General features: G+C 46.4%; 15 non-coding genes and 1 pseudogene across 15 annotated transcripts; all 16 read left to right on the top strand.

The window, feature by feature from the left end:
* The first annotated feature begins 355 nt into the window (after window positions 1-355).
* On the top strand, window positions 356-546 carry LOC142282200 (U2 spliceosomal RNA). The gene has a single exon (XR_012744151.1). It is a non-coding gene; the product is annotated as a U2 spliceosomal RNA (small nuclear RNA).
* A 1,387-nt stretch (window positions 547-1,933) lies between these two features.
* On the top strand, window positions 1,934-2,124 carry LOC142282199 (U2 spliceosomal RNA). Its single transcript, XR_012744150.1, has one exon. It is a non-coding gene; the product is annotated as a U2 spliceosomal RNA (small nuclear RNA).
* A 1,387-nt stretch (window positions 2,125-3,511) lies between these two features.
* LOC142282198 (U2 spliceosomal RNA) lies at window positions 3,512-3,702 on the top strand. Its single transcript, XR_012744149.1, has one exon. It is a non-coding gene; the product is annotated as a U2 spliceosomal RNA (small nuclear RNA).
* Window positions 3,703-5,089: 1,387 nt separating this feature from the next.
* Window positions 5,090-5,280, top strand: LOC142282197 (U2 spliceosomal RNA). The gene has a single exon (XR_012744148.1). It is a non-coding gene; the product is annotated as a U2 spliceosomal RNA (small nuclear RNA).
* A 1,387-nt stretch (window positions 5,281-6,667) lies between these two features.
* LOC142282196 (U2 spliceosomal RNA) lies at window positions 6,668-6,858 on the top strand. Its single transcript, XR_012744147.1, has one exon. It is a non-coding gene; the product is annotated as a U2 spliceosomal RNA (small nuclear RNA).
* A 1,387-nt stretch (window positions 6,859-8,245) lies between these two features.
* LOC142282195 (U2 spliceosomal RNA) lies at window positions 8,246-8,436 on the top strand. The gene has a single exon (XR_012744146.1). It is a non-coding gene; the product is annotated as a U2 spliceosomal RNA (small nuclear RNA).
* Window positions 8,437-9,823: 1,387 nt separating this feature from the next.
* Window positions 9,824-10,014, top strand: LOC142282194 (U2 spliceosomal RNA). Its single transcript, XR_012744145.1, has one exon. It is a non-coding gene; the product is annotated as a U2 spliceosomal RNA (small nuclear RNA).
* Window positions 10,015-11,401: 1,387 nt separating this feature from the next.
* On the top strand, window positions 11,402-11,592 carry LOC142282193 (U2 spliceosomal RNA). Its single transcript, XR_012744144.1, has one exon. It is a non-coding gene; the product is annotated as a U2 spliceosomal RNA (small nuclear RNA).
* Window positions 11,593-12,979: 1,387 nt separating this feature from the next.
* Window positions 12,980-13,170, top strand: LOC142282191 (U2 spliceosomal RNA). The gene has a single exon (XR_012744143.1). It is a non-coding gene; the product is annotated as a U2 spliceosomal RNA (small nuclear RNA).
* A 1,387-nt stretch (window positions 13,171-14,557) lies between these two features.
* LOC142282203 (U2 spliceosomal RNA) lies at window positions 14,558-14,699 on the top strand (annotated as a pseudogene).
* A 659-nt stretch (window positions 14,700-15,358) lies between these two features.
* Window positions 15,359-15,551, top strand: LOC142282201 (U2 spliceosomal RNA). The gene has a single exon (XR_012744152.1). It is a non-coding gene; the product is annotated as a U2 spliceosomal RNA (small nuclear RNA).
* A 1,387-nt stretch (window positions 15,552-16,938) lies between these two features.
* LOC142282206 (U2 spliceosomal RNA) lies at window positions 16,939-17,129 on the top strand. Its single transcript, XR_012744156.1, has one exon. It is a non-coding gene; the product is annotated as a U2 spliceosomal RNA (small nuclear RNA).
* Window positions 17,130-18,516: 1,387 nt separating this feature from the next.
* Window positions 18,517-18,707, top strand: LOC142282205 (U2 spliceosomal RNA). Its single transcript, XR_012744155.1, has one exon. It is a non-coding gene; the product is annotated as a U2 spliceosomal RNA (small nuclear RNA).
* Window positions 18,708-20,094: 1,387 nt separating this feature from the next.
* On the top strand, window positions 20,095-20,285 carry LOC142282204 (U2 spliceosomal RNA). The gene has a single exon (XR_012744154.1). It is a non-coding gene; the product is annotated as a U2 spliceosomal RNA (small nuclear RNA).
* Window positions 20,286-21,672: 1,387 nt separating this feature from the next.
* On the top strand, window positions 21,673-21,863 carry LOC142282202 (U2 spliceosomal RNA). The gene has a single exon (XR_012744153.1). It is a non-coding gene; the product is annotated as a U2 spliceosomal RNA (small nuclear RNA).
* Window positions 21,864-23,250: 1,387 nt separating this feature from the next.
* On the top strand, window positions 23,251-23,441 carry LOC142282190 (U2 spliceosomal RNA). The gene has a single exon (XR_012744142.1). It is a non-coding gene; the product is annotated as a U2 spliceosomal RNA (small nuclear RNA).
* The last annotated feature ends 714 nt before the right edge of the window (window positions 23,442-24,155 follow it).

Raw genomic sequence — 24,155 nt, 5'->3', positions numbered from 1 at the left:
GGTTTGGGGATGATGAAAGGGCTTTCTACGGGTAAGGATGGCAAAGGGTGGCAGTGACGGAAAGTCAGGCAACCTGTCCTGTCCGTCTTTTTGTATCGTGAATTGGAAAGACTGCAAGGGGGAGGGGAGTTGCTTGCGCCCTAAAGGAGGAGTTATTCAGATTCATTGCAGTGGGCGGCGGCTGCAAAACGCACCATTCTTCTTGTTTTGGCTCTGCAAAGCAGCCTTTTCAAGGGTTGGCTTGGGTGACAAAATGTCTTGTGTAGGCGTGGGTTTGTCTCCCTCTCGCTCTCTCTCCCTAAGATGTGTCCGGCATAGGCCAGGGTGCCACTCGAGGCCCAAACCAATTCTGGTTATCGCTTCTCGGCCTTTTGGCTAAGATCAAGTGTAGTATCTGTTCTTATCAGTTTAATATCTGATACGTCCCCTATCTGGGGACCATATATTAAATGGATTTTTAGAACAGGGAGATGGAAAAAGAGCTTGCTCTGTCCACTCCACGCATTGACCTGGTATTGCAGTACCTCCAGGAACGGTGCACCCCTTCTTAACCCAGTTTCCAAAAGCAGAACTCAATTCACCTGATTCATATTAGCCCGATTTAATGAATTGGAAGAAAGCATACGTCTTCATATGCACCTCAATTTGGCCCATTCACTTTTCACACTTCCTCCTTTTGTTTTTTATCTTTCACACTTTTGACTTTCTTTATTCATCCAAATAGCAAACTCATCACCACTCAACCTGACCAACTCGGCTATGTCCCCGTGCTGCAGTTCTCTGTCTTATCTAGATCATTTGCAATTGAATGGAATAGATCCCTTTTGGACAAAGTGGATTCACCTGCTGCTGCAGTGACCACAGGTGTGATAACATCTAGAATTGGCATCTGGTGCGATCTCTCCGCTTCCACTCCAAAGAAAGTTACCTGTTTATTCCTATCATGCATTGGTTTTTGGGGTTTTCTTTGAGTAATGATGATCTCTTTAGTAGTCTGTTGGCGCCCTCTCCTGGAGGAATAGTTTGCTTGCTCTTGGACATTCTAAAAGAGAGGTCATGATAGACATTGAGCTTCTGAGCTCAATTGGGGAAAGTCATGGGTGATGAATGTTTGCAACCTACTGCGAAGCCTCATACCGCAATATAAGGAACGTCAAATACTAAGAAAGGGCGGCCTATGAAAGAATTACTACTTTCAATAAGTACACTTAAACGGCTAATTGGGAATAGAAAAACTGTAAAAAGCCCTCTGAGAAAGCCCCCCTCTAACCTTTGATAGTAAGCTTTTCTGTAGTCTGCCTGTTGATGTATTTTCCGTTTGAACTGTGCACAACATGAAGAGACGGAACACTGGCGGCTTGTCACAATGCCCCCCGATGACATCACAATAGCGCTGCTGCCTAGAAAACAAGCTGCGCAGAAGAAGTTGTTCTTTGGGTGGGAGGGTGGGCTAGTGGAAGGAGGGGGCAATCTCTTTTTTTCCCGGGTGGTAGGGGGATGACAGGAGAAGGGAAGCGGGTGGTGAGAAAGGTACAGAGGGCAGGGTTTGGGGGCTGGGAAGGAAAGGGAAAAGATTAGGGTTTGGGGATGATGAAAGGGCTTTCTACGGGTAAGGATGGCAAAGGGTGGCAGTGACGGAAAGTCAGGCAACCTGTCCTGTCCGTCTTTTTGTATCGTGAATTGGAAAGACTGCAAGGGGGAGGGGAGTTGCTTGCGCCCTAAAGGAGGAGTTATTCAGATTCATTGCAGTGGGCGGCGGCTGCAAAACGCACCATTCTTCTTGTTTTGGCTCTGCAAAGCAGCCTTTTCAAGGGTTGGCTTGGGTGACAAAATGTCTTGTGTAGGCGTGGGTTTGTCTCCCTCTCGCTCTCTCTCCCTAAGATGTGTCCGGCATAGGCCAGGGTGCCACTCGAGGCCCAAACCAATTCTGGTTATCGCTTCTCGGCCTTTTGGCTAAGATCAAGTGTAGTATCTGTTCTTATCAGTTTAATATCTGATACGTCCCCTATCTGGGGACCATATATTAAATGGATTTTTAGAACAGGGAGATGGAAAAAGAGCTTGCTCTGTCCACTCCACGCATTGACCTGGTATTGCAGTACCTCCAGGAACGGTGCACCCCTTCTTAACCCAGTTTCCAAAAGCAGAACTCAATTCACCTGATTCATATTAGCCCGATTTAATGAATTGGAAGAAAGCATACGTCTTCATATGCACCTCAATTTGGCCCATTCACTTTTCACACTTCCTCCTTTTGTTTTTTATCTTTCACACTTTTGACTTTCTTTATTCATCCAAATAGCAAACTCATCACCACTCAACCTGACCAACTCGGCTATGTCCCCGTGCTGCAGTTCTCTGTCTTATCTAGATCATTTGCAATTGAATGGAATAGATCCCTTTTGGACAAAGTGGATTCACCTGCTGCTGCAGTGACCACAGGTGTGATAACATCTAGAATTGGCATCTGGTGCGATCTCTCCGCTTCCACTCCAAAGAAAGTTACCTGTTTATTCCTATCATGCATTGGTTTTTGGGGTTTTCTTTGAGTAATGATGATCTCTTTAGTAGTCTGTTGGCGCCCTCTCCTGGAGGAATAGTTTGCTTGCTCTTGGACATTCTAAAAGAGAGGTCATGATAGACATTGAGCTTCTGAGCTCAATTGGGGAAAGTCATGGGTGATGAATGTTTGCAACCTACTGCGAAGCCTCATACCGCAATATAAGGAACGTCAAATACTAAGAAAGGGCGGCCTATGAAAGAATTACTACTTTCAATAAGTACACTTAAACGGCTAATTGGGAATAGAAAAACTGTAAAAAGCCCTCTGAGAAAGCCCCCCTCTAACCTTTGATAGTAAGCTTTTCTGTAGTCTGCCTGTTGATGTATTTTCCGTTTGAACTGTGCACAACATGAAGAGACGGAACACTGGCGGCTTGTCACAATGCCCCCCGATGACATCACAATAGCGCTGCTGCCTAGAAAACAAGCTGCGCAGAAGAAGTTGTTCTTTGGGTGGGAGGGTGGGCTAGTGGAAGGAGGGGGCAATCTCTTTTTTTCCCGGGTGGTAGGGGGATGACAGGAGAAGGGAAGCGGGTGGTGAGAAAGGTACAGAGGGCAGGGTTTGGGGGCTGGGAAGGAAAGGGAAAAGATTAGGGTTTGGGGATGATGAAAGGGCTTTCTACGGGTAAGGATGGCAAAGGGTGGCAGTGACGGAAAGTCAGGCAACCTGTCCTGTCCGTCTTTTTGTATCGTGAATTGGAAAGACTGCAAGGGGGAGGGGAGTTGCTTGCGCCCTAAAGGAGGAGTTATTCAGATTCATTGCAGTGGGCGGCGGCTGCAAAACGCACCATTCTTCTTGTTTTGGCTCTGCAAAGCAGCCTTTTCAAGGGTTGGCTTGGGTGACAAAATGTCTTGTGTAGGCGTGGGTTTGTCTCCCTCTCGCTCTCTCTCCCTAAGATGTGTCCGGCATAGGCCAGGGTGCCACTCGAGGCCCAAACCAATTCTGGTTATCGCTTCTCGGCCTTTTGGCTAAGATCAAGTGTAGTATCTGTTCTTATCAGTTTAATATCTGATACGTCCCCTATCTGGGGACCATATATTAAATGGATTTTTAGAACAGGGAGATGGAAAAAGAGCTTGCTCTGTCCACTCCACGCATTGACCTGGTATTGCAGTACCTCCAGGAACGGTGCACCCCTTCTTAACCCAGTTTCCAAAAGCAGAACTCAATTCACCTGATTCATATTAGCCCGATTTAATGAATTGGAAGAAAGCATACGTCTTCATATGCACCTCAATTTGGCCCATTCACTTTTCACACTTCCTCCTTTTGTTTTTTATCTTTCACACTTTTGACTTTCTTTATTCATCCAAATAGCAAACTCATCACCACTCAACCTGACCAACTCGGCTATGTCCCCGTGCTGCAGTTCTCTGTCTTATCTAGATCATTTGCAATTGAATGGAATAGATCCCTTTTGGACAAAGTGGATTCACCTGCTGCTGCAGTGACCACAGGTGTGATAACATCTAGAATTGGCATCTGGTGCGATCTCTCCGCTTCCACTCCAAAGAAAGTTACCTGTTTATTCCTATCATGCATTGGTTTTTGGGGTTTTCTTTGAGTAATGATGATCTCTTTAGTAGTCTGTTGGCGCCCTCTCCTGGAGGAATAGTTTGCTTGCTCTTGGACATTCTAAAAGAGAGGTCATGATAGACATTGAGCTTCTGAGCTCAATTGGGGAAAGTCATGGGTGATGAATGTTTGCAACCTACTGCGAAGCCTCATACCGCAATATAAGGAACGTCAAATACTAAGAAAGGGCGGCCTATGAAAGAATTACTACTTTCAATAAGTACACTTAAACGGCTAATTGGGAATAGAAAAACTGTAAAAAGCCCTCTGAGAAAGCCCCCCTCTAACCTTTGATAGTAAGCTTTTCTGTAGTCTGCCTGTTGATGTATTTTCCGTTTGAACTGTGCACAACATGAAGAGACGGAACACTGGCGGCTTGTCACAATGCCCCCCGATGACATCACAATAGCGCTGCTGCCTAGAAAACAAGCTGCGCAGAAGAAGTTGTTCTTTGGGTGGGAGGGTGGGCTAGTGGAAGGAGGGGGCAATCTCTTTTTTTCCCGGGTGGTAGGGGGATGACAGGAGAAGGGAAGCGGGTGGTGAGAAAGGTACAGAGGGCAGGGTTTGGGGGCTGGGAAGGAAAGGGAAAAGATTAGGGTTTGGGGATGATGAAAGGGCTTTCTACGGGTAAGGATGGCAAAGGGTGGCAGTGACGGAAAGTCAGGCAACCTGTCCTGTCCGTCTTTTTGTATCGTGAATTGGAAAGACTGCAAGGGGGAGGGGAGTTGCTTGCGCCCTAAAGGAGGAGTTATTCAGATTCATTGCAGTGGGCGGCGGCTGCAAAACGCACCATTCTTCTTGTTTTGGCTCTGCAAAGCAGCCTTTTCAAGGGTTGGCTTGGGTGACAAAATGTCTTGTGTAGGCGTGGGTTTGTCTCCCTCTCGCTCTCTCTCCCTAAGATGTGTCCGGCATAGGCCAGGGTGCCACTCGAGGCCCAAACCAATTCTGGTTATCGCTTCTCGGCCTTTTGGCTAAGATCAAGTGTAGTATCTGTTCTTATCAGTTTAATATCTGATACGTCCCCTATCTGGGGACCATATATTAAATGGATTTTTAGAACAGGGAGATGGAAAAAGAGCTTGCTCTGTCCACTCCACGCATTGACCTGGTATTGCAGTACCTCCAGGAACGGTGCACCCCTTCTTAACCCAGTTTCCAAAAGCAGAACTCAATTCACCTGATTCATATTAGCCCGATTTAATGAATTGGAAGAAAGCATACGTCTTCATATGCACCTCAATTTGGCCCATTCACTTTTCACACTTCCTCCTTTTGTTTTTTATCTTTCACACTTTTGACTTTCTTTATTCATCCAAATAGCAAACTCATCACCACTCAACCTGACCAACTCGGCTATGTCCCCGTGCTGCAGTTCTCTGTCTTATCTAGATCATTTGCAATTGAATGGAATAGATCCCTTTTGGACAAAGTGGATTCACCTGCTGCTGCAGTGACCACAGGTGTGATAACATCTAGAATTGGCATCTGGTGCGATCTCTCCGCTTCCACTCCAAAGAAAGTTACCTGTTTATTCCTATCATGCATTGGTTTTTGGGGTTTTCTTTGAGTAATGATGATCTCTTTAGTAGTCTGTTGGCGCCCTCTCCTGGAGGAATAGTTTGCTTGCTCTTGGACATTCTAAAAGAGAGGTCATGATAGACATTGAGCTTCTGAGCTCAATTGGGGAAAGTCATGGGTGATGAATGTTTGCAACCTACTGCGAAGCCTCATACCGCAATATAAGGAACGTCAAATACTAAGAAAGGGCGGCCTATGAAAGAATTACTACTTTCAATAAGTACACTTAAACGGCTAATTGGGAATAGAAAAACTGTAAAAAGCCCTCTGAGAAAGCCCCCCTCTAACCTTTGATAGTAAGCTTTTCTGTAGTCTGCCTGTTGATGTATTTTCCGTTTGAACTGTGCACAACATGAAGAGACGGAACACTGGCGGCTTGTCACAATGCCCCCCGATGACATCACAATAGCGCTGCTGCCTAGAAAACAAGCTGCGCAGAAGAAGTTGTTCTTTGGGTGGGAGGGTGGGCTAGTGGAAGGAGGGGGCAATCTCTTTTTTTCCCGGGTGGTAGGGGGATGACAGGAGAAGGGAAGCGGGTGGTGAGAAAGGTACAGAGGGCAGGGTTTGGGGGCTGGGAAGGAAAGGGAAAAGATTAGGGTTTGGGGATGATGAAAGGGCTTTCTACGGGTAAGGATGGCAAAGGGTGGCAGTGACGGAAAGTCAGGCAACCTGTCCTGTCCGTCTTTTTGTATCGTGAATTGGAAAGACTGCAAGGGGGAGGGGAGTTGCTTGCGCCCTAAAGGAGGAGTTATTCAGATTCATTGCAGTGGGCGGCGGCTGCAAAACGCACCATTCTTCTTGTTTTGGCTCTGCAAAGCAGCCTTTTCAAGGGTTGGCTTGGGTGACAAAATGTCTTGTGTAGGCGTGGGTTTGTCTCCCTCTCGCTCTCTCTCCCTAAGATGTGTCCGGCATAGGCCAGGGTGCCACTCGAGGCCCAAACCAATTCTGGTTATCGCTTCTCGGCCTTTTGGCTAAGATCAAGTGTAGTATCTGTTCTTATCAGTTTAATATCTGATACGTCCCCTATCTGGGGACCATATATTAAATGGATTTTTAGAACAGGGAGATGGAAAAAGAGCTTGCTCTGTCCACTCCACGCATTGACCTGGTATTGCAGTACCTCCAGGAACGGTGCACCCCTTCTTAACCCAGTTTCCAAAAGCAGAACTCAATTCACCTGATTCATATTAGCCCGATTTAATGAATTGGAAGAAAGCATACGTCTTCATATGCACCTCAATTTGGCCCATTCACTTTTCACACTTCCTCCTTTTGTTTTTTATCTTTCACACTTTTGACTTTCTTTATTCATCCAAATAGCAAACTCATCACCACTCAACCTGACCAACTCGGCTATGTCCCCGTGCTGCAGTTCTCTGTCTTATCTAGATCATTTGCAATTGAATGGAATAGATCCCTTTTGGACAAAGTGGATTCACCTGCTGCTGCAGTGACCACAGGTGTGATAACATCTAGAATTGGCATCTGGTGCGATCTCTCCGCTTCCACTCCAAAGAAAGTTACCTGTTTATTCCTATCATGCATTGGTTTTTGGGGTTTTCTTTGAGTAATGATGATCTCTTTAGTAGTCTGTTGGCGCCCTCTCCTGGAGGAATAGTTTGCTTGCTCTTGGACATTCTAAAAGAGAGGTCATGATAGACATTGAGCTTCTGAGCTCAATTGGGGAAAGTCATGGGTGATGAATGTTTGCAACCTACTGCGAAGCCTCATACCGCAATATAAGGAACGTCAAATACTAAGAAAGGGCGGCCTATGAAAGAATTACTACTTTCAATAAGTACACTTAAACGGCTAATTGGGAATAGAAAAACTGTAAAAAGCCCTCTGAGAAAGCCCCCCTCTAACCTTTGATAGTAAGCTTTTCTGTAGTCTGCCTGTTGATGTATTTTCCGTTTGAACTGTGCACAACATGAAGAGACGGAACACTGGCGGCTTGTCACAATGCCCCCCGATGACATCACAATAGCGCTGCTGCCTAGAAAACAAGCTGCGCAGAAGAAGTTGTTCTTTGGGTGGGAGGGTGGGCTAGTGGAAGGAGGGGGCAATCTCTTTTTTTCCCGGGTGGTAGGGGGATGACAGGAGAAGGGAAGCGGGTGGTGAGAAAGGTACAGAGGGCAGGGTTTGGGGGCTGGGAAGGAAAGGGAAAAGATTAGGGTTTGGGGATGATGAAAGGGCTTTCTACGGGTAAGGATGGCAAAGGGTGGCAGTGACGGAAAGTCAGGCAACCTGTCCTGTCCGTCTTTTTGTATCGTGAATTGGAAAGACTGCAAGGGGGAGGGGAGTTGCTTGCGCCCTAAAGGAGGAGTTATTCAGATTCATTGCAGTGGGCGGCGGCTGCAAAACGCACCATTCTTCTTGTTTTGGCTCTGCAAAGCAGCCTTTTCAAGGGTTGGCTTGGGTGACAAAATGTCTTGTGTAGGCGTGGGTTTGTCTCCCTCTCGCTCTCTCTCCCTAAGATGTGTCCGGCATAGGCCAGGGTGCCACTCGAGGCCCAAACCAATTCTGGTTATCGCTTCTCGGCCTTTTGGCTAAGATCAAGTGTAGTATCTGTTCTTATCAGTTTAATATCTGATACGTCCCCTATCTGGGGACCATATATTAAATGGATTTTTAGAACAGGGAGATGGAAAAAGAGCTTGCTCTGTCCACTCCACGCATTGACCTGGTATTGCAGTACCTCCAGGAACGGTGCACCCCTTCTTAACCCAGTTTCCAAAAGCAGAACTCAATTCACCTGATTCATATTAGCCCGATTTAATGAATTGGAAGAAAGCATACGTCTTCATATGCACCTCAATTTGGCCCATTCACTTTTCACACTTCCTCCTTTTGTTTTTTATCTTTCACACTTTTGACTTTCTTTATTCATCCAAATAGCAAACTCATCACCACTCAACCTGACCAACTCGGCTATGTCCCCGTGCTGCAGTTCTCTGTCTTATCTAGATCATTTGCAATTGAATGGAATAGATCCCTTTTGGACAAAGTGGATTCACCTGCTGCTGCAGTGACCACAGGTGTGATAACATCTAGAATTGGCATCTGGTGCGATCTCTCCGCTTCCACTCCAAAGAAAGTTACCTGTTTATTCCTATCATGCATTGGTTTTTGGGGTTTTCTTTGAGTAATGATGATCTCTTTAGTAGTCTGTTGGCGCCCTCTCCTGGAGGAATAGTTTGCTTGCTCTTGGACATTCTAAAAGAGAGGTCATGATAGACATTGAGCTTCTGAGCTCAATTGGGGAAAGTCATGGGTGATGAATGTTTGCAACCTACTGCGAAGCCTCATACCGCAATATAAGGAACGTCAAATACTAAGAAAGGGCGGCCTATGAAAGAATTACTACTTTCAATAAGTACACTTAAACGGCTAATTGGGAATAGAAAAACTGTAAAAAGCCCTCTGAGAAAGCCCCCCTCTAACCTTTGATAGTAAGCTTTTCTGTAGTCTGCCTGTTGATGTATTTTCCGTTTGAACTGTGCACAACATGAAGAGACGGAACACTGGCGGCTTGTCACAATGCCCCCCGATGACATCACAATAGCGCTGCTGCCTAGAAAACAAGCTGCGCAGAAGAAGTTGTTCTTTGGGTGGGAGGGTGGGCTAGTGGAAGGAGGGGGCAATCTCTTTTTTTCCCGGGTGGTAGGGGGATGACAGGAGAAGGGAAGCGGGTGGTGAGAAAGGTACAGAGGGCAGGGTTTGGGGGCTGGGAAGGAAAGGGAAAAGATTAGGGTTTGGGGATGATGAAAGGGCTTTCTACGGGTAAGGATGGCAAAGGGTGGCAGTGACGGAAAGTCAGGCAACCTGTCCTGTCCGTCTTTTTGTATCGTGAATTGGAAAGACTGCAAGGGGGAGGGGAGTTGCTTGCGCCCTAAAGGAGGAGTTATTCAGATTCATTGCAGTGGGCGGCGGCTGCAAAACGCACCATTCTTCTTGTTTTGGCTCTGCAAAGCAGCCTTTTCAAGGGTTGGCTTGGGTGACAAAATGTCTTGTGTAGGCGTGGGTTTGTCTCCCTCTCGCTCTCTCTCCCTAAGATGTGTCCGGCATAGGCCAGGGTGCCACTCGAGGCCCAAACCAATTCTGGTTATCGCTTCTCGGCCTTTTGGCTAAGATCAAGTGTAGTATCTGTTCTTATCAGTTTAATATCTGATACGTCCCCTATCTGGGGACCATATATTAAATGGATTTTTAGAACAGGGAGATGGAAAAAGAGCTTGCTCTGTCCACTCCACGCATTGACCTGGTATTGCAGTACCTCCAGGAACGGTGCACCCCTTCTTAACCCAGTTTCCAAAAGCAGAACTCAATTCACCTGATTCATATTAGCCCGATTTAATGAATTGGAAGAAAGCATACGTCTTCATATGCACCTCAATTTGGCCCATTCACTTTTCACACTTCCTCCTTTTGTTTTTTATCTTTCACACTTTTGACTTTCTTTATTCATCCAAATAGCAAACTCATCACCACTCAACCTGACCAACTCGGCTATGTCCCCGTGCTGCAGTTCTCTGTCTTATCTAGATCATTTGCAATTGAATGGAATAGATCCCTTTTGGACAAAGTGGATTCACCTGCTGCTGCAGTGACCACAGGTGTGATAACATCTAGAATTGGCATCTGGTGCGATCTCTCCGCTTCCACTCCAAAGAAAGTTACCTGTTTATTCCTATCATGCATTGGTTTTTGGGGTTTTCTTTGAGTAATGATGATCTCTTTAGTAGTCTGTTGGCGCCCTCTCCTGGAGGAATAGTTTGCTTGCTCTTGGACATTCTAAAAGAGAGGTCATGATAGACATTGAGCTTCTGAGCTCAATTGGGGAAAGTCATGGGTGATGAATGTTTGCAACCTACTGCGAAGCCTCATACCGCAATATAAGGAACGTCAAATACTAAGAAAGGGCGGCCTATGAAAGAATTACTACTTTCAATAAGTACACTTAAACGGCTAATTGGGAATAGAAAAACTGTAAAAAGCCCTCTGAGAAAGCCCCCCTCTAACCTTTGATAGTAAGCTTTTCTGTAGTCTGCCTGTTGATGTATTTTCCGTTTGAACTGTGCACAACATGAAGAGACGGAACACTGGCGGCTTGTCACAATGCCCCCCGATGACATCACAATAGCGCTGCTGCCTAGAAAACAAGCTGCGCAGAAGAAGTTGTTCTTTGGGTGGGAGGGTGGGCTAGTGGAAGGAGGGGGCAATCTCTTTTTTTCCCGGGTGGTAGGGGGATGACAGGAGAAGGGAAGCGGGTGGTGAGAAAGGTACAGAGGGCAGGGTTTGGGGGCTGGGAAGGAAAGGGAAAAGATTAGGGTTTGGGGATGATGAAAGGGCTTTCTACGGGTAAGGATGGCAAAGGGTGGCAGTGACGGAAAGTCAGGCAACCTGTCCTGTCCGTCTTTTTGTATCGTGAATTGGAAAGACTGCAAGGGGGAGGGGAGTTGCTTGCGCCCTAAAGGAGGAGTTATTCAGATTCATTGCAGTGGGCGGCGGCTGCAAAACGCACCATTCTTCTTGTTTTGGCTCTGCAAAGCAGCCTTTTCAAGGGTTGGCTTGGGTGACAAAATGTCTTGTGTAGGCGTGGGTTTGTCTCCCTCTCGCTCTCTCTCCCTAAGATGTGTCCGGCATAGGCCAGGGTGCCACTCGAGGCCCAAACCAATTCTGGTTATCGCTTCTCGGCCTTTTGGCTAAGATCAAGTGTAGTATCTGTTCTTATCAGTTTAATATCTGATACGTCCCCTATCTGGGGACCATATATTAAATGGATTTTTAGAACAGGGAGATGGAAAAAGAGCTTGCTCTGTCCACTCCACGCATTGACCTGGTATTGCAGTACCTCCAGGAACGGTGCACCCCTTCTTAACCCAGTTTCCAAAAGCAGAACTCAATTCACCTGATTCATATTAGCCCGATTTAATGAATTGGAAGAAAGCATACGTCTTCATATGCACCTCAATTTGGCCCATTCACTTTTCACACTTCCTCCTTTTGTTTTTTATCTTTCACACTTTTGACTTTCTTTATTCATCCAAATAGCAAACTCATCACCACTCAACCTGACCAACTCGGCTATGTCCCCGTGCTGCAGTTCTCTGTCTTATCTAGATCATTTGCAATTGAATGGAATAGATCCCTTTTGGACAAAGTGGATTCACCTGCTGCTGCAGTGACCACAGGTGTGATAACATCTAGAATTGGCATCTGGTGCGATCTCTCCGCTTCCACTCCAAAGAAAGTTACCTGTTTATTCCTATCATGCATTGGTTTTTGGGGTTTTCTTTGAGTAATGATGATCTCTTTAGTAGTCTGTTGGCGCCCTCTCCTGGAGGAATAGTTTGCTTGCTCTTGGACATTCTAAAAGAGAGGTCATGATAGACATTGAGCTTCTGAGCTCAATTGGGGAAAGTCATGGGTGATGAATGTTTGCAACCTACTGCGAAGCCTCATACCGCAATATAAGGAACGTCAAATACTAAGAAAGGGCGGCCTATGAAAGAATTACTACTTTCAATAAGTACACTTAAACGGCTAATTGGGAATAGAAAAACTGTAAAAAGCCCTCTGAGAAAGCCCCCCTCTAACCTTTGATAGTAAGCTTTTCTGTAGTCTGCCTGTTGATGTATTTTCCGTTTGAACTGTGCACAACATGAAGAGACGGAACACTGGCGGCTTGTCACAATGCCCCCCGATGACATCACAATAGCGCTGCTGCCTAGAAAACAAGCTGCGCAGAAGAAGTTGTTCTTTGGGTGGGAGGGTGGGCTAGTGGAAGGAGGGGGCAATCTCTTTTTTTCCCGGGTGGTAGGGGGATGACAGGAGAAGGGAAGCGGGTGGTGAGAAAGGTACAGAGGGCAGGGTTTGGGGGCTGGGAAGGAAAGGGAAAAGATTAGGGTTTGGGGATGATGAAAGGGCTTTCTACGGGTAAGGATGGCAAAGGGTGGCAGTGACGGAAAGTCAGGCAACCTGTCCTGTCCGTCTTTTTGTATCGTGAATTGGAAAGACTGCAAGGGGGAGGGGAGTTGCTTGCGCCCTAAAGGAGGAGTTATTCAGATTCATTGCAGTGGGCGGCGGCTGCAAAACGCACCATTCTTCTTGTTTTGGCTCTGCAAAGCAGCCTTTTCAAGGGTTGGCTTGGGTGACAAAATGTCTTGTGTAGGCGTGGGTTTGTCTCCCTCTCGCTCTCTCTCCCTAAGATGTGTCCGGCATAGGCCAGGGTGCCACTCGAGGCCCAAACCAATTCTGGTTATCGCTTCTCGGCCTTTTGGCTAAGATCAAGTGTAGTATCTGTTCTTATCAGTTTAATATCTGATACGTCCCCTATCTGGGGACCATATATTAAATGGATTTTTAGAACAGGGAGATGGAAAAAGAGCTTGCTCTGTCCACTCCACGCATTGACCTGGTATTGCAGTACCTCCAGGAACGGTGCACCCCTTCTTAACCCAGTTTCCAAAAGCAGAACTCAATTCACCTGATTCATATTAGCCCGATTTAATGAATTGGAAGAAAGCATACGTCTTCATATGCACCTCAATTTGGCCCATTCACTTTTCACACTTCCTCCTTTTGTTTTTTATCTTTCACACTTTTGACTTTCTTTATTCATCCAAATAGCAAACTCATCACCACTCAACCTGACCAACTCGGCTATGTCCCCGTGCTGCAGTTCTCTGTCTTATCTAGATCATTTGCAATTGAATGGAATAGATCCCTTTTGGACAAAGTGGATTCACCTGCTGCTGCAGTGACCACAGGTGTGATAACATCTAGAATTGGCATCTGGTGCGATCTCTCCGCTTCCACTCCAAAGAAAGTTACCTGTTTATTCCTATCATGCATTGGTTTTTGGGGTTTTCTTTGAGTAATGATGATCTCTTTAGTAGTCTGTTGGCGCCCTCTCCTGGAGGAATAGTTTGCTTGCTCTTGGACATTCTAAAAGAGAGGTCATGATAGACATTGAGCTTCTGAGCTCAATTGGGGAAAGTCATGGGTGATGAATGTTTGCAACCTACTGCGAAGCCTCATACCGCAATATAAGGAACGTCAAATACTAAGAAAGGGCGGCCTATGAAAGAATTACTACTTTCAATAAGTACACTTAAACGGCTAATTGGGAATAGAAAAACTGTAAAAAGCCCTCTGAGAAAGCCCCCCTCTAACCTTTGATAGTAAGCTTTTCTGTAGTCTGCCTGTTGATGTATTTTCCGTTTGAACTGTGCACAACATGAAGAGACGGAACACTGGCGGCTTGTCACAATGCCCCCCGATGACATCACAATAGCGCTGCTGCCTAGAAAACAAGCTGCGCAGAAGAAGTTGTTCTTTGGGTGGGAGGGTGGGCTAGTGGAAGGAGGGGGCAATCTCTTTTTTTCCCGGGTGGTAGGGGGATGACAGGAGAAGGGAAGCGGGTGGTGAGAAAGGTACAGAGGGCAGGGTTTGGGGGCTGGGAAGGAAAGGGAAAAGATTAGGGTTTGGGGATGATGAAAGGGCTTTCTACGGGTAAGGATGGCAAAGGGTGGCAGTGACGGAAAGTCAGGCAACCTGTCCTGTCCGTCTTTTTGTATCGTGAATTGGAAAGACTGCAAGGGGGAGGGGAGTTGCTTGCGCCCTAAAGGAGGAGTTATTCAGATTCATTGCAGTGGGCGGCGGCTGCAAAACGCACCATTCTTCTTGTTTTGGCTCTGCAAAGCAGCCTTTTCAAGGGTTGGCTTGGGTGACAAAATGTCTTGTGTAGGCGTGGGTTTGTCTCCCTCTCGCTCTCTCTCCCTAAGATGTGTCCGGCATAGGCCAGGGTGCCACTCGAGGCCCAAACCAATTCTGGTTATCGCTTCTCGGCCTTTTGGCTAAGATCAAGTGTAGTATCGTTCGAAAAGGTGGTTTAAGGCTCCGGCCACCTTAGTACAATGATGCAATGCACACTGGAAGGTTGCGCTTGTTAGTACTTTGGGAGGATAGTATATCCATCTAGAGGAAACCATGGCCCTACCAGGATCGAGGCTATTAGACTGAGTAAGTGTGGGGGCTATGGTGCAATGTGCCCCAGGATTGACGACCCTGGAGTGAGTCTGAGCTTGCTGGCTTGGGACCCCGGCGAGCCTTGGGCTCTGTAGCACACCGTACCTTGCCTTTTCATACTTTCTGAGCATATTGCTCTATCCCGGCCTTCTGGCTAGGAAGGGAAATTTTTATAATCCCGGTCGGAGGTCTGGTCAGCTTTGGGCTGAGAAACTAACACCCGGTTGGAGGTCCGGGTCAGCTTCGGCTGAGAAACCAACACCCGGTTGGAGGTCTGGGTCAGCTTCGGCTGAGAAACCAACACCCGGTTGGAGGTCCGGTTAGCCTTGGGCTGAGAAACCAACACCGGTTGACGGTCCGGGCAGTTTCGGCTGCGAAACCAACAACTAGTAGCTCTCTACTCCACTTGGGTAAGATGCCTGGGTGGACGCTGGGAGCAACGACAAGGCTCAACCAGGCTTCGGCTTGGGGGAGCACCGAAGATCCCTGACCCTTGCTGTGGCCTTCTGGCTCGGAGGGACGGGGTTGATTTTTGGGGACCCTCTCCTCACGGTGGGGTCCACACGAATCCTAGCCTTTGCACTGTTTTTGGTGTGACTTCGGTCATGCATTTTTTGTGGTGCTTTGGAAAGCTTCATTAAATCAAAAATCTGTTCTTATCAGTTTAATATCTGATACGTCCCCTATCTGGGGACCATATATTAAATGGATTTTTAGAACAGGGAGATGGAAAAAGAGCTTGCTCTGTCCACTCCACGCATTGACCTGGTATTGCAGTACCTCCAGGAACGGTGCACCCCTTCTTAACCCAGTTTCCAAAAGCAGAACTCAATTCACCTGATTCATATTAGCCCGATTTAATGAATTGGAAGAAAGCATACGTCTTCATATGCACCTCAATTTGGCCCATTCACTTTTCACACTTCCTCCTTTTGTTTTTTATCTTTCACACTTTTGACTTTCTTTATTCATCCAAATAGCAAACTCATCACCACTCAACCTGACCAACTCGGCTATGTCCCCGTGCTGCAGTTCTCTGTCTTATCTAGATCATTTGCAATTGAATGGAATAGATCCCTTTTGGACAAAGTGGATTCACCTGCTGCTGCAGTGACCACAGGTGTGATAACATCTAGAATTGGCATCTGGTGCGATCTCTCCGCTTCCACTCCAAAGAAAGTTACCTGTTTATTCCTATCATGCATTGGTTTTTGGGGTTTTCTTTGAGTAATGATGATCTCTTTAGTAGTCTGTTGGCGCCCTCTCCTGGAGGAATAGTTTGCTTGCTCTTGGACATTCTAAAAGAGAGGTCATGATAGACATTGAGCTTCTGAGCTCAATTGGGGAAAGTCATGGGTGATGAATGTTTGCAACCTACTGCGAAGCCTCATACCGCAATATAAGGAACGTCAAATACTAAGAAAGGGCGGCCTATGAAAGAATTACTACTTTCAATAAGTACACTTAAACGGCTAATTGGGAATAGAAAAACTGTAAAAAGCCCTCTGAGAAAGCCCCCCTCTAACCTTTGATAGTAAGCTTTTCTGTAGTCTGCCTGTTGATGTATTTTCCGTTTGAACTGTGCACAACATGAAGAGACGGAACACTGGCGGCTTGTCACAATGCCCCCCGATGACATCACAATAGCGCTGCTGCCTAGAAAACAAGCTGCGCAGAAGAAGTTGTTCTTTGGGTGGGAGGGTGGGCTAGTGGAAGGAGGGGGCAATCTCTTTTTTTCCCGGGTGGTAGGGGGATGACAGGAGAAGGGAAGCGGGTGGTGAGAAAGGTACAGAGGGCAGGGTTTGGGGGCTGGGAAGGAAAGGGAAAAGATTAGGGTTTGGGGATGATGAAAGGGCTTTCTACGGGTAAGGATGGCAAAGGGTGGCAGTGACGGAAAGTCAGGCAACCTGTCCTGTCCGTCTTTTTGTATCGTGAATTGGAAAGACTGCAAGGGGGAGGGGAGTTGCTTGCGCCCTAAAGGAGGAGTTATTCAGATTCATTGCAGTGGGCGGCGGCTGCAAAACGCACCATTCTTCTTGTTTTGGCTCTGCAAAGCAGCCTTTTCAAGGGTTGGCTTGGGTGACAAAATGTCTTGTGTAGGCGTGGGTTTGTCTCCCTCTCGCTCTCTCTCCCTAAGATGTGTCCGGCATAGGCCAGGGTGCCACTCGAGGCCCAAACCAATTCTGGTTATCGCTTCTCGGCCTTTTGGCTAAGATCAAGTGTAGTATCTGTTCTTATCAGTTTAATATCTGATACGTCCCCTATCTGGGGACCATATATTAAATGGATTTTTAGAACAGGGAGATGGAAAAAGAGCTTGCTCTGTCCACTCCACGCATTGACCTGGTATTGCAGTACCTCCAGGAACGGTGCACCCCTTCTTAACCCAGTTTCCAAAAGCAGAACTCAATTCACCTGATTCATATTAGCCCGATTTAATGAATTGGAAGAAAGCATACGTCTTCATATGCACCTCAATTTGGCCCATTCACTTTTCACACTTCCTCCTTTTGTTTTTTATCTTTCACACTTTTGACTTTCTTTATTCATCCAAATAGCAAACTCATCACCACTCAACCTGACCAACTCGGCTATGTCCCCGTGCTGCAGTTCTCTGTCTTATCTAGATCATTTGCAATTGAATGGAATAGATCCCTTTTGGACAAAGTGGATTCACCTGCTGCTGCAGTGACCACAGGTGTGATAACATCTAGAATTGGCATCTGGTGCGATCTCTCCGCTTCCACTCCAAAGAAAGTTACCTGTTTATTCCTATCATGCATTGGTTTTTGGGGTTTTCTTTGAGTAATGATGATCTCTTTAGTAGTCTGTTGGCGCCCTCTCCTGGAGGAATAGTTTGCTTGCTCTTGGACATTCTAAAAGAGAGGTCATGATAGACATTGAGCTTCTGAGCTCAATTGGGGAAAGTCATGGGTGATGAATGTTTGCAACCTACTGCGAAGCCTCATACCGCAATATAAGGAACGTCAAATACTAAGAAAGGGCGGCCTATGAAAGAATTACTACTTTCAATAAGTACACTTAAACGGCTAATTGGGAATAGAAAAACTGTAAAAAGCCCTCTGAGAAAGCCCCCCTCTAACCTTTGATAGTAAGCTTTTCTGTAGTCTGCCTGTTGATGTATTTTCCGTTTGAACTGTGCACAACATGAAGAGACGGAACACTGGCGGCTTGTCACAATGCCCCCCGATGACATCACAATAGCGCTGCTGCCTAGAAAACAAGCTGCGCAGAAGAAGTTGTTCTTTGGGTGGGAGGGTGGGCTAGTGGAAGGAGGGGGCAATCTCTTTTTTTCCCGGGTGGTAGGGGGATGACAGGAGAAGGGAAGCGGGTGGTGAGAAAGGTACAGAGGGCAGGGTTTGGGGGCTGGGAAGGAAAGGGAAAAGATTAGGGTTTGGGGATGATGAAAGGGCTTTCTACGGGTAAGGATGGCAAAGGGTGGCAGTGACGGAAAGTCAGGCAACCTGTCCTGTCCGTCTTTTTGTATCGTGAATTGGAAAGACTGCAAGGGGGAGGGGAGTTGCTTGCGCCCTAAAGGAGGAGTTATTCAGATTCATTGCAGTGGGCGGCGGCTGCAAAACGCACCATTCTTCTTGTTTTGGCTCTGCAAAGCAGCCTTTTCAAGGGTTGGCTTGGGTGACAAAATGTCTTGTGTAGGCGTGGGTTTGTCTCCCTCTCGCTCTCTCTCCCTAAGATGTGTCCGGCATAGGCCAGGGTGCCACTCGAGGCCCAAACCAATTCTGGTTATCGCTTCTCGGCCTTTTGGCTAAGATCAAGTGTAGTATCTGTTCTTATCAGTTTAATATCTGATACGTCCCCTATCTGGGGACCATATATTAAATGGATTTTTAGAACAGGGAGATGGAAAAAGAGCTTGCTCTGTCCACTCCACGCATTGACCTGGTATTGCAGTACCTCCAGGAACGGTGCACCCCTTCTTAACCCAGTTTCCAAAAGCAGAACTCAATTCACCTGATTCATATTAGCCCGATTTAATGAATTGGAAGAAAGCATACGTCTTCATATGCACCTCAATTTGGCCCATTCACTTTTCACACTTCCTCCTTTTGTTTTTTATCTTTCACACTTTTGACTTTCTTTATTCATCCAAATAGCAAACTCATCACCACTCAACCTGACCAACTCGGCTATGTCCCCGTGCTGCAGTTCTCTGTCTTATCTAGATCATTTGCAATTGAATGGAATAGATCCCTTTTGGACAAAGTGGATTCACCTGCTGCTGCAGTGACCACAGGTGTGATAACATCTAGAATTGGCATCTGGTGCGATCTCTCCGCTTCCACTCCAAAGAAAGTTACCTGTTTATTCCTATCATGCATTGGTTTTTGGGGTTTTCTTTGAGTAATGATGATCTCTTTAGTAGTCTGTTGGCGCCCTCTCCTGGAGGAATAGTTTGCTTGCTCTTGGACATTCTAAAAGAGAGGTCATGATAGACATTGAGCTTCTGAGCTCAATTGGGGAAAGTCATGGGTGATGAATGTTTGCAACCTACTGCGAAGCCTCATACCGCAATATAAGGAACGTCAAATACTAAGAAAGGGCGGCCTATGAAAGAATTACTACTTTCAATAAGTACACTTAAACGGCTAATTGGGAATAGAAAAACTGTAAAAAGCCCTCTGAGAAAGCCCCCCTCTAACCTTTGATAGTAAGCTTTTCTGTAGTCTGCCTGTTGATGTATTTTCCGTTTGAACTGTGCACAACATGAAGAGACGGAACACTGGCGGCTTGTCACAATGCCCCCCGATGACATCACAATAGCGCTGCTGCCTAGAAAACAAGCTGCGCAGAAGAAGTTGTTCTTTGGGTGGGAGGGTGGGCTAGTGGAAGGAGGGGGCAATCTCTTTTTTTCCCGGGTGGTAGGGGGATGACAGGAGAAGGGAAGCGGGTGGTGAGAAAGGTACAGAGGGCAGGGTTTGGGGGCTGGGAAGGAAAGGGAAAAGATTAGGGTTTGGGGATGATGAAAGGGCTTTCTACGGGTAAGGATGGCAAAGGGTGGCAGTGACGGAAAGTCAGGCAACCTGTCCTGTCCGTCTTTTTGTATCGTGAATTGGAAAGACTGCAAGGGGGAGGGGAGTTGCTTGCGCCCTAAAGGAGGAGTTATTCAGATTCATTGCAGTGGGCGGCGGCTGCAAAACGCACCATTCTTCTTGTTTTGGCTCTGCAAAGCAGCCTTTTCAAGGGTTGGCTTGGGTGACAAAATGTCTTGTGTAGGCGTGGGTTTGTCTCCCTCTCGCTCTCTCTCCCTAAGATGTGTCCGGCATAGGCCAGGGTGCCACTCGAGGCCCAAACCAATTCTGGTTATCGCTTCTCGGCCTTTTGGCTAAGATCAAGTGTAGTATCTGTTCTTATCAGTTTAATATCTGATACGTCCCCTATCTGGGGACCATATATTAAATGGATTTTTAGAACAGGGAGATGGAAAAAGAGCTTGCTCTGTCCACTCCACGCATTGACCTGGTATTGCAGTACCTCCAGGAACGGTGCACCCCTTCTTAACCCAGTTTCCAAAAGCAGAACTCAATTCACCTGATTCATATTAGCCCGATTTAATGAATTGGAAGAAAGCATACGTCTTCATATGCACCTCAATTTGGCCCATTCACTTTTCACACTTCCTCCTTTTGTTTTTTATCTTTCACACTTTTGACTTTCTTTATTCATCCAAATAGCAAACTCATCACCACTCAACCTGACCAACTCGGCTATGTCCCCGTGCTGCAGTTCTCTGTCTTATCTAGATCATTTGCAATTGAATGGAATAGATCCCTTTTGGACAAAGTGGATTCACCTGCTGCTGCAGTGACCACAGGTGTGATAACATCTAGAATTGGCATCTGGTGCGATCTCTCCGCTTCCACTCCAAAGAAAGTTACCTGTTTATTCCTATCATGCATTGGTTTTTGGGGTTTTCTTTGAGTAATGATGATCTCTTTAGTAGTCTGTTGGCGCCCTCTCCTGGAGGAATAGTTTGCTTGCTCTTGGACATTCTAAAAGAGAGGTCATGATAGACATTGAGCTTCTGAGCTCAATTGGGGAAAGTCATGGGTGATGAATGTTTGCAACCTACTGCGAAGCCTCATACCGCAATATAAGGAACGTCAAATACTAAGAAAGGGCGGCCTATGAAAGAATTACTACTTTCAATAAGTACACTTAAACGGCTAATTGGGAATAGAAAAACTGTAAAAAGCCCTCTGAGAAAGCCCCCCTCTAACCTTTGATAGTAAGCTTTTCTGTAGTCTGCCTGTTGATGTATTTTCCGTTTGAACTGTGCACAACATGAAGAGACGGAACACTGGCGGCTTGTCACAATGCCCCCCGATGACATCACAATAGCGCTGCTGCCTAGAAAACAAGCTGCGCAGAAGAAGTTGTTCTTTGGGTGGGAGGGTGGGCTAGTGGAAGGAGGGGGCAATCTCTTTTTTTCCCGGGTGGTAGGGGGATGACAGGAGAAGGGAAGCGGGTGGTGAGAAAGGTACAGAGGGCAGGGTTTGGGGGCTGGGAAGGAAAGGGAAAAGATTAGGGTTTGGGGATGATGAAAGGGCTTTCTACGGGTAAGGATGGCAAAGGGTGGCAGTGACGGAAAGTCAGGCAACCTGTCCTGTCCGTCTTTTTGTATCGTGAATTGGAAAGACTGCAAGGGGGAGGGGAGTTGCTTGCGCCCTAAAGGAGGAGTTATTCAGATTCATTGCAGTGGGCGGCGGCTGCAAAACGCACCATTCTTCTTGTTTTGGCTCTGCAAAGCAGCCTTTTCAAGGGTTGGCTTGGGTGACAAAATGTCTTGTGTAGGCGTGGGTTTGTCTCCCTCTCGCTCTCTCTCCCTAAGATGTGTCCGGCATAGGCCAGGGTGCCACTCGAGGCCCAAACCAATTCTGGTTATCGCTTCTCGGCCTTTTGGCTAAGATCAAGTGTAGTATCTGTTCTTATCAGTTTAATATCTGATACGTCCCCTATCTGGGGACCATATATTAAATGGATTTTTAGAACAGGGAGATGGAAAAAGAGCTTGCTCTGTCCACTCCACGCATTGACCTGGTATTGCAGTACCTCCAGGAACGGTGCACCCCTTCTTAACCCAGTTTCCAAAAGCAGAACTCAATTCACCTGATTCATATTAGCCCGATTTAATGAATTGGAAGAAAGCATACGTCTTCATATGCACCTCAATTTGGCCCATTCACTTTTCACACTTCCTCCTTTTGTTTTTTATCTTTCACACTTTTGACTTTCTTTATTCATCCAAATAGCAAACTCATCACCACTCAACCTGACCAACTCGGCTATGTCCCCGTGCTGCAGTTCTCTGTCTTATCTAGATCATTTGCAATTGAATGGAATAGATCCCTTTTGGACAAAGTGGATTCACCTGCTGCTGCAGTGACCACAGGTGTGATAACATCTAGAATTGGCATCTGGTGCGATCTCTCCGCTTCCACTCCAAAGAAAGTTACCTGTTTATTCCTATCATGCATTGGTTTTTGGGGTTTTCTTTGAGTAATGATGATCTCTTTAGTAGTCTGTTGGCGCCCTCTCCTGGAGGAATAGTTTGCTTGCTCTTGGACATTCTAAAAGAGAGGTCATGATAGACATTGAGCTTCTGAGCTCAATTGGGGAAAGTCATGGGTGATGAATGTTTGCAACCTACTGCGAAGCCTCATACCGCAATATAAGGAACGTCAAATACTAAGAAAGGGCGGCCTATGAAAGAATTACTACTTTCAATAAGTACACTTAAACGGCTAATTGGGAATAGAAAAACTGTAAAAAGCCCTCTGAGAAAGCCCCCCTCTAACCTTTGATAGTAAGCTTTTCTGTAGTCTGCCTGTTGATGTATTTTCCGTTTGAACTGTGCACAACATGAAGAGACGGAACACTGGCGGCTTGTCACAATGCCCCCCGATGACATCACAATAGCGCTGCTGCCTAGAAAACAAGCTGCGCAGAAGAAGTTGTTCTTTGGGTGGGAGGGTGGGCTAGTGGAAGGAGGGGGCAATCTCTTTTTTTCCCGGGTGGTAGGGGGATGACAGGAGAAGGGAAGCGGGTGGTGAGAAAGGTACAGAGGGCAGGGTTTGGGGGCTGGGAAGGAAAGGGAAAAGATTAGGGTTTGGGGATGATGAAAGGGCTTTCTACGGGTAAGGATGGCAAAGGGTGGCAGTGACGGAAAGTCAGGCAACCTGTCCTGTCCGTCTTTTTGTATCGTGAATTGGAAAGACTGCAAGGGGGAGGGGAGTTGCTTGCGCCCTAAAGGAGGAGTTATTCAGATTCATTGCAGTGGGCGGCGGCTGCAAAACGCACCATTCTTCTTGTTTTGGCTCTGCAAAGCAGCCTTTTCAAGGGTTGGCTTGGGTGACAAAATGTCTTGTGTAGGCGTGGGTTTGTCTCCCTCTCGCTCTCTCTCCCTAAGATGTGTCCGGCATAGGCCAGGGTGCCACTCGAGGCCCAAACCAATTCTGGTTATCGCTTCTCGGCCTTTTGGCTAAGATCAAGTGTAGTATCTGTTCTTATCAGTTTAATATCTGATACGTCCCCTATCTGGGGACCATATATTAAATGGATTTTTAGAACAGGGAGATGGAAAAAGAGCTTGCTCTGTCCACTCCACGCATTGACCTGGTATTGCAGTACCTCCAGGAACGGTGCACCCCTTCTTAACCCAGTTTCCAAAAGCAGAACTCAATTCACCTGATTCATATTAGCCCGATTTAATGAATTGGAAGAAAGCATACGTCTTCATATGCACCTCAATTTGGCCCATTCACTTTTCACACTTCCTCCTTTTGTTTTTTATCTTTCACACTTTTGACTTTCTTTATTCATCCAAATAGCAAACTCATCACCACTCAACCTGACCAACTCGGCTATGTCCCCGTGCTGCAGTTCTCTGTCTTATCTAGATCATTTGCAATTGAATGGAATAGATCCCTTTTGGACAAAGTGGATTCACCTGCTGCTGCAGTGACCACAGGTGTGATAACATCTAGAATTGGCATCTGGTGCGATCTCTCCGCTTCCACTCCAAAGAAAGTTACCTGTTTATTCCTATCATGCATTGGTTTTTGGGGTTTTCTTTGAGTAATGATGATCTCTTTAGTAGTCTGTTGGCGCCCTCTCCTGGAGGAATAGTTTGCTTGCTCTTGGACATTCTAAAAGAGAGGTCATGATAGACATTGAGCTTCTGAGCTCAATTGGGGAAAGTCATGGGTGATGAATGTTTGCAACCTACTGCGAAGCCTCATACCGCAATATAAGGAACGTCAAATACTAAGAAAGGGCGGCCTATGAAAGAATTACTACTTTCAATAAGTACACTTAAACGGCTAATTGGGAATAGAAAAACTGTAAAAAGCCCTCTGAGAAAGCC

Source organism: Anomaloglossus baeobatrachus, unplaced genomic scaffold (assembly GCF_048569485.1).
Source record: "Anomaloglossus baeobatrachus isolate aAnoBae1 unplaced genomic scaffold, aAnoBae1.hap1 Scaffold_5011, whole genome shotgun sequence".
Lineage (NCBI taxonomy): Eukaryota > Metazoa > Chordata > Amphibia > Anura > Aromobatidae > Anomaloglossus > Anomaloglossus baeobatrachus.
Note: the sequence above shows the minus strand (reverse complement) of the source record. Positions and strands in the feature narration are given on the sequence as shown.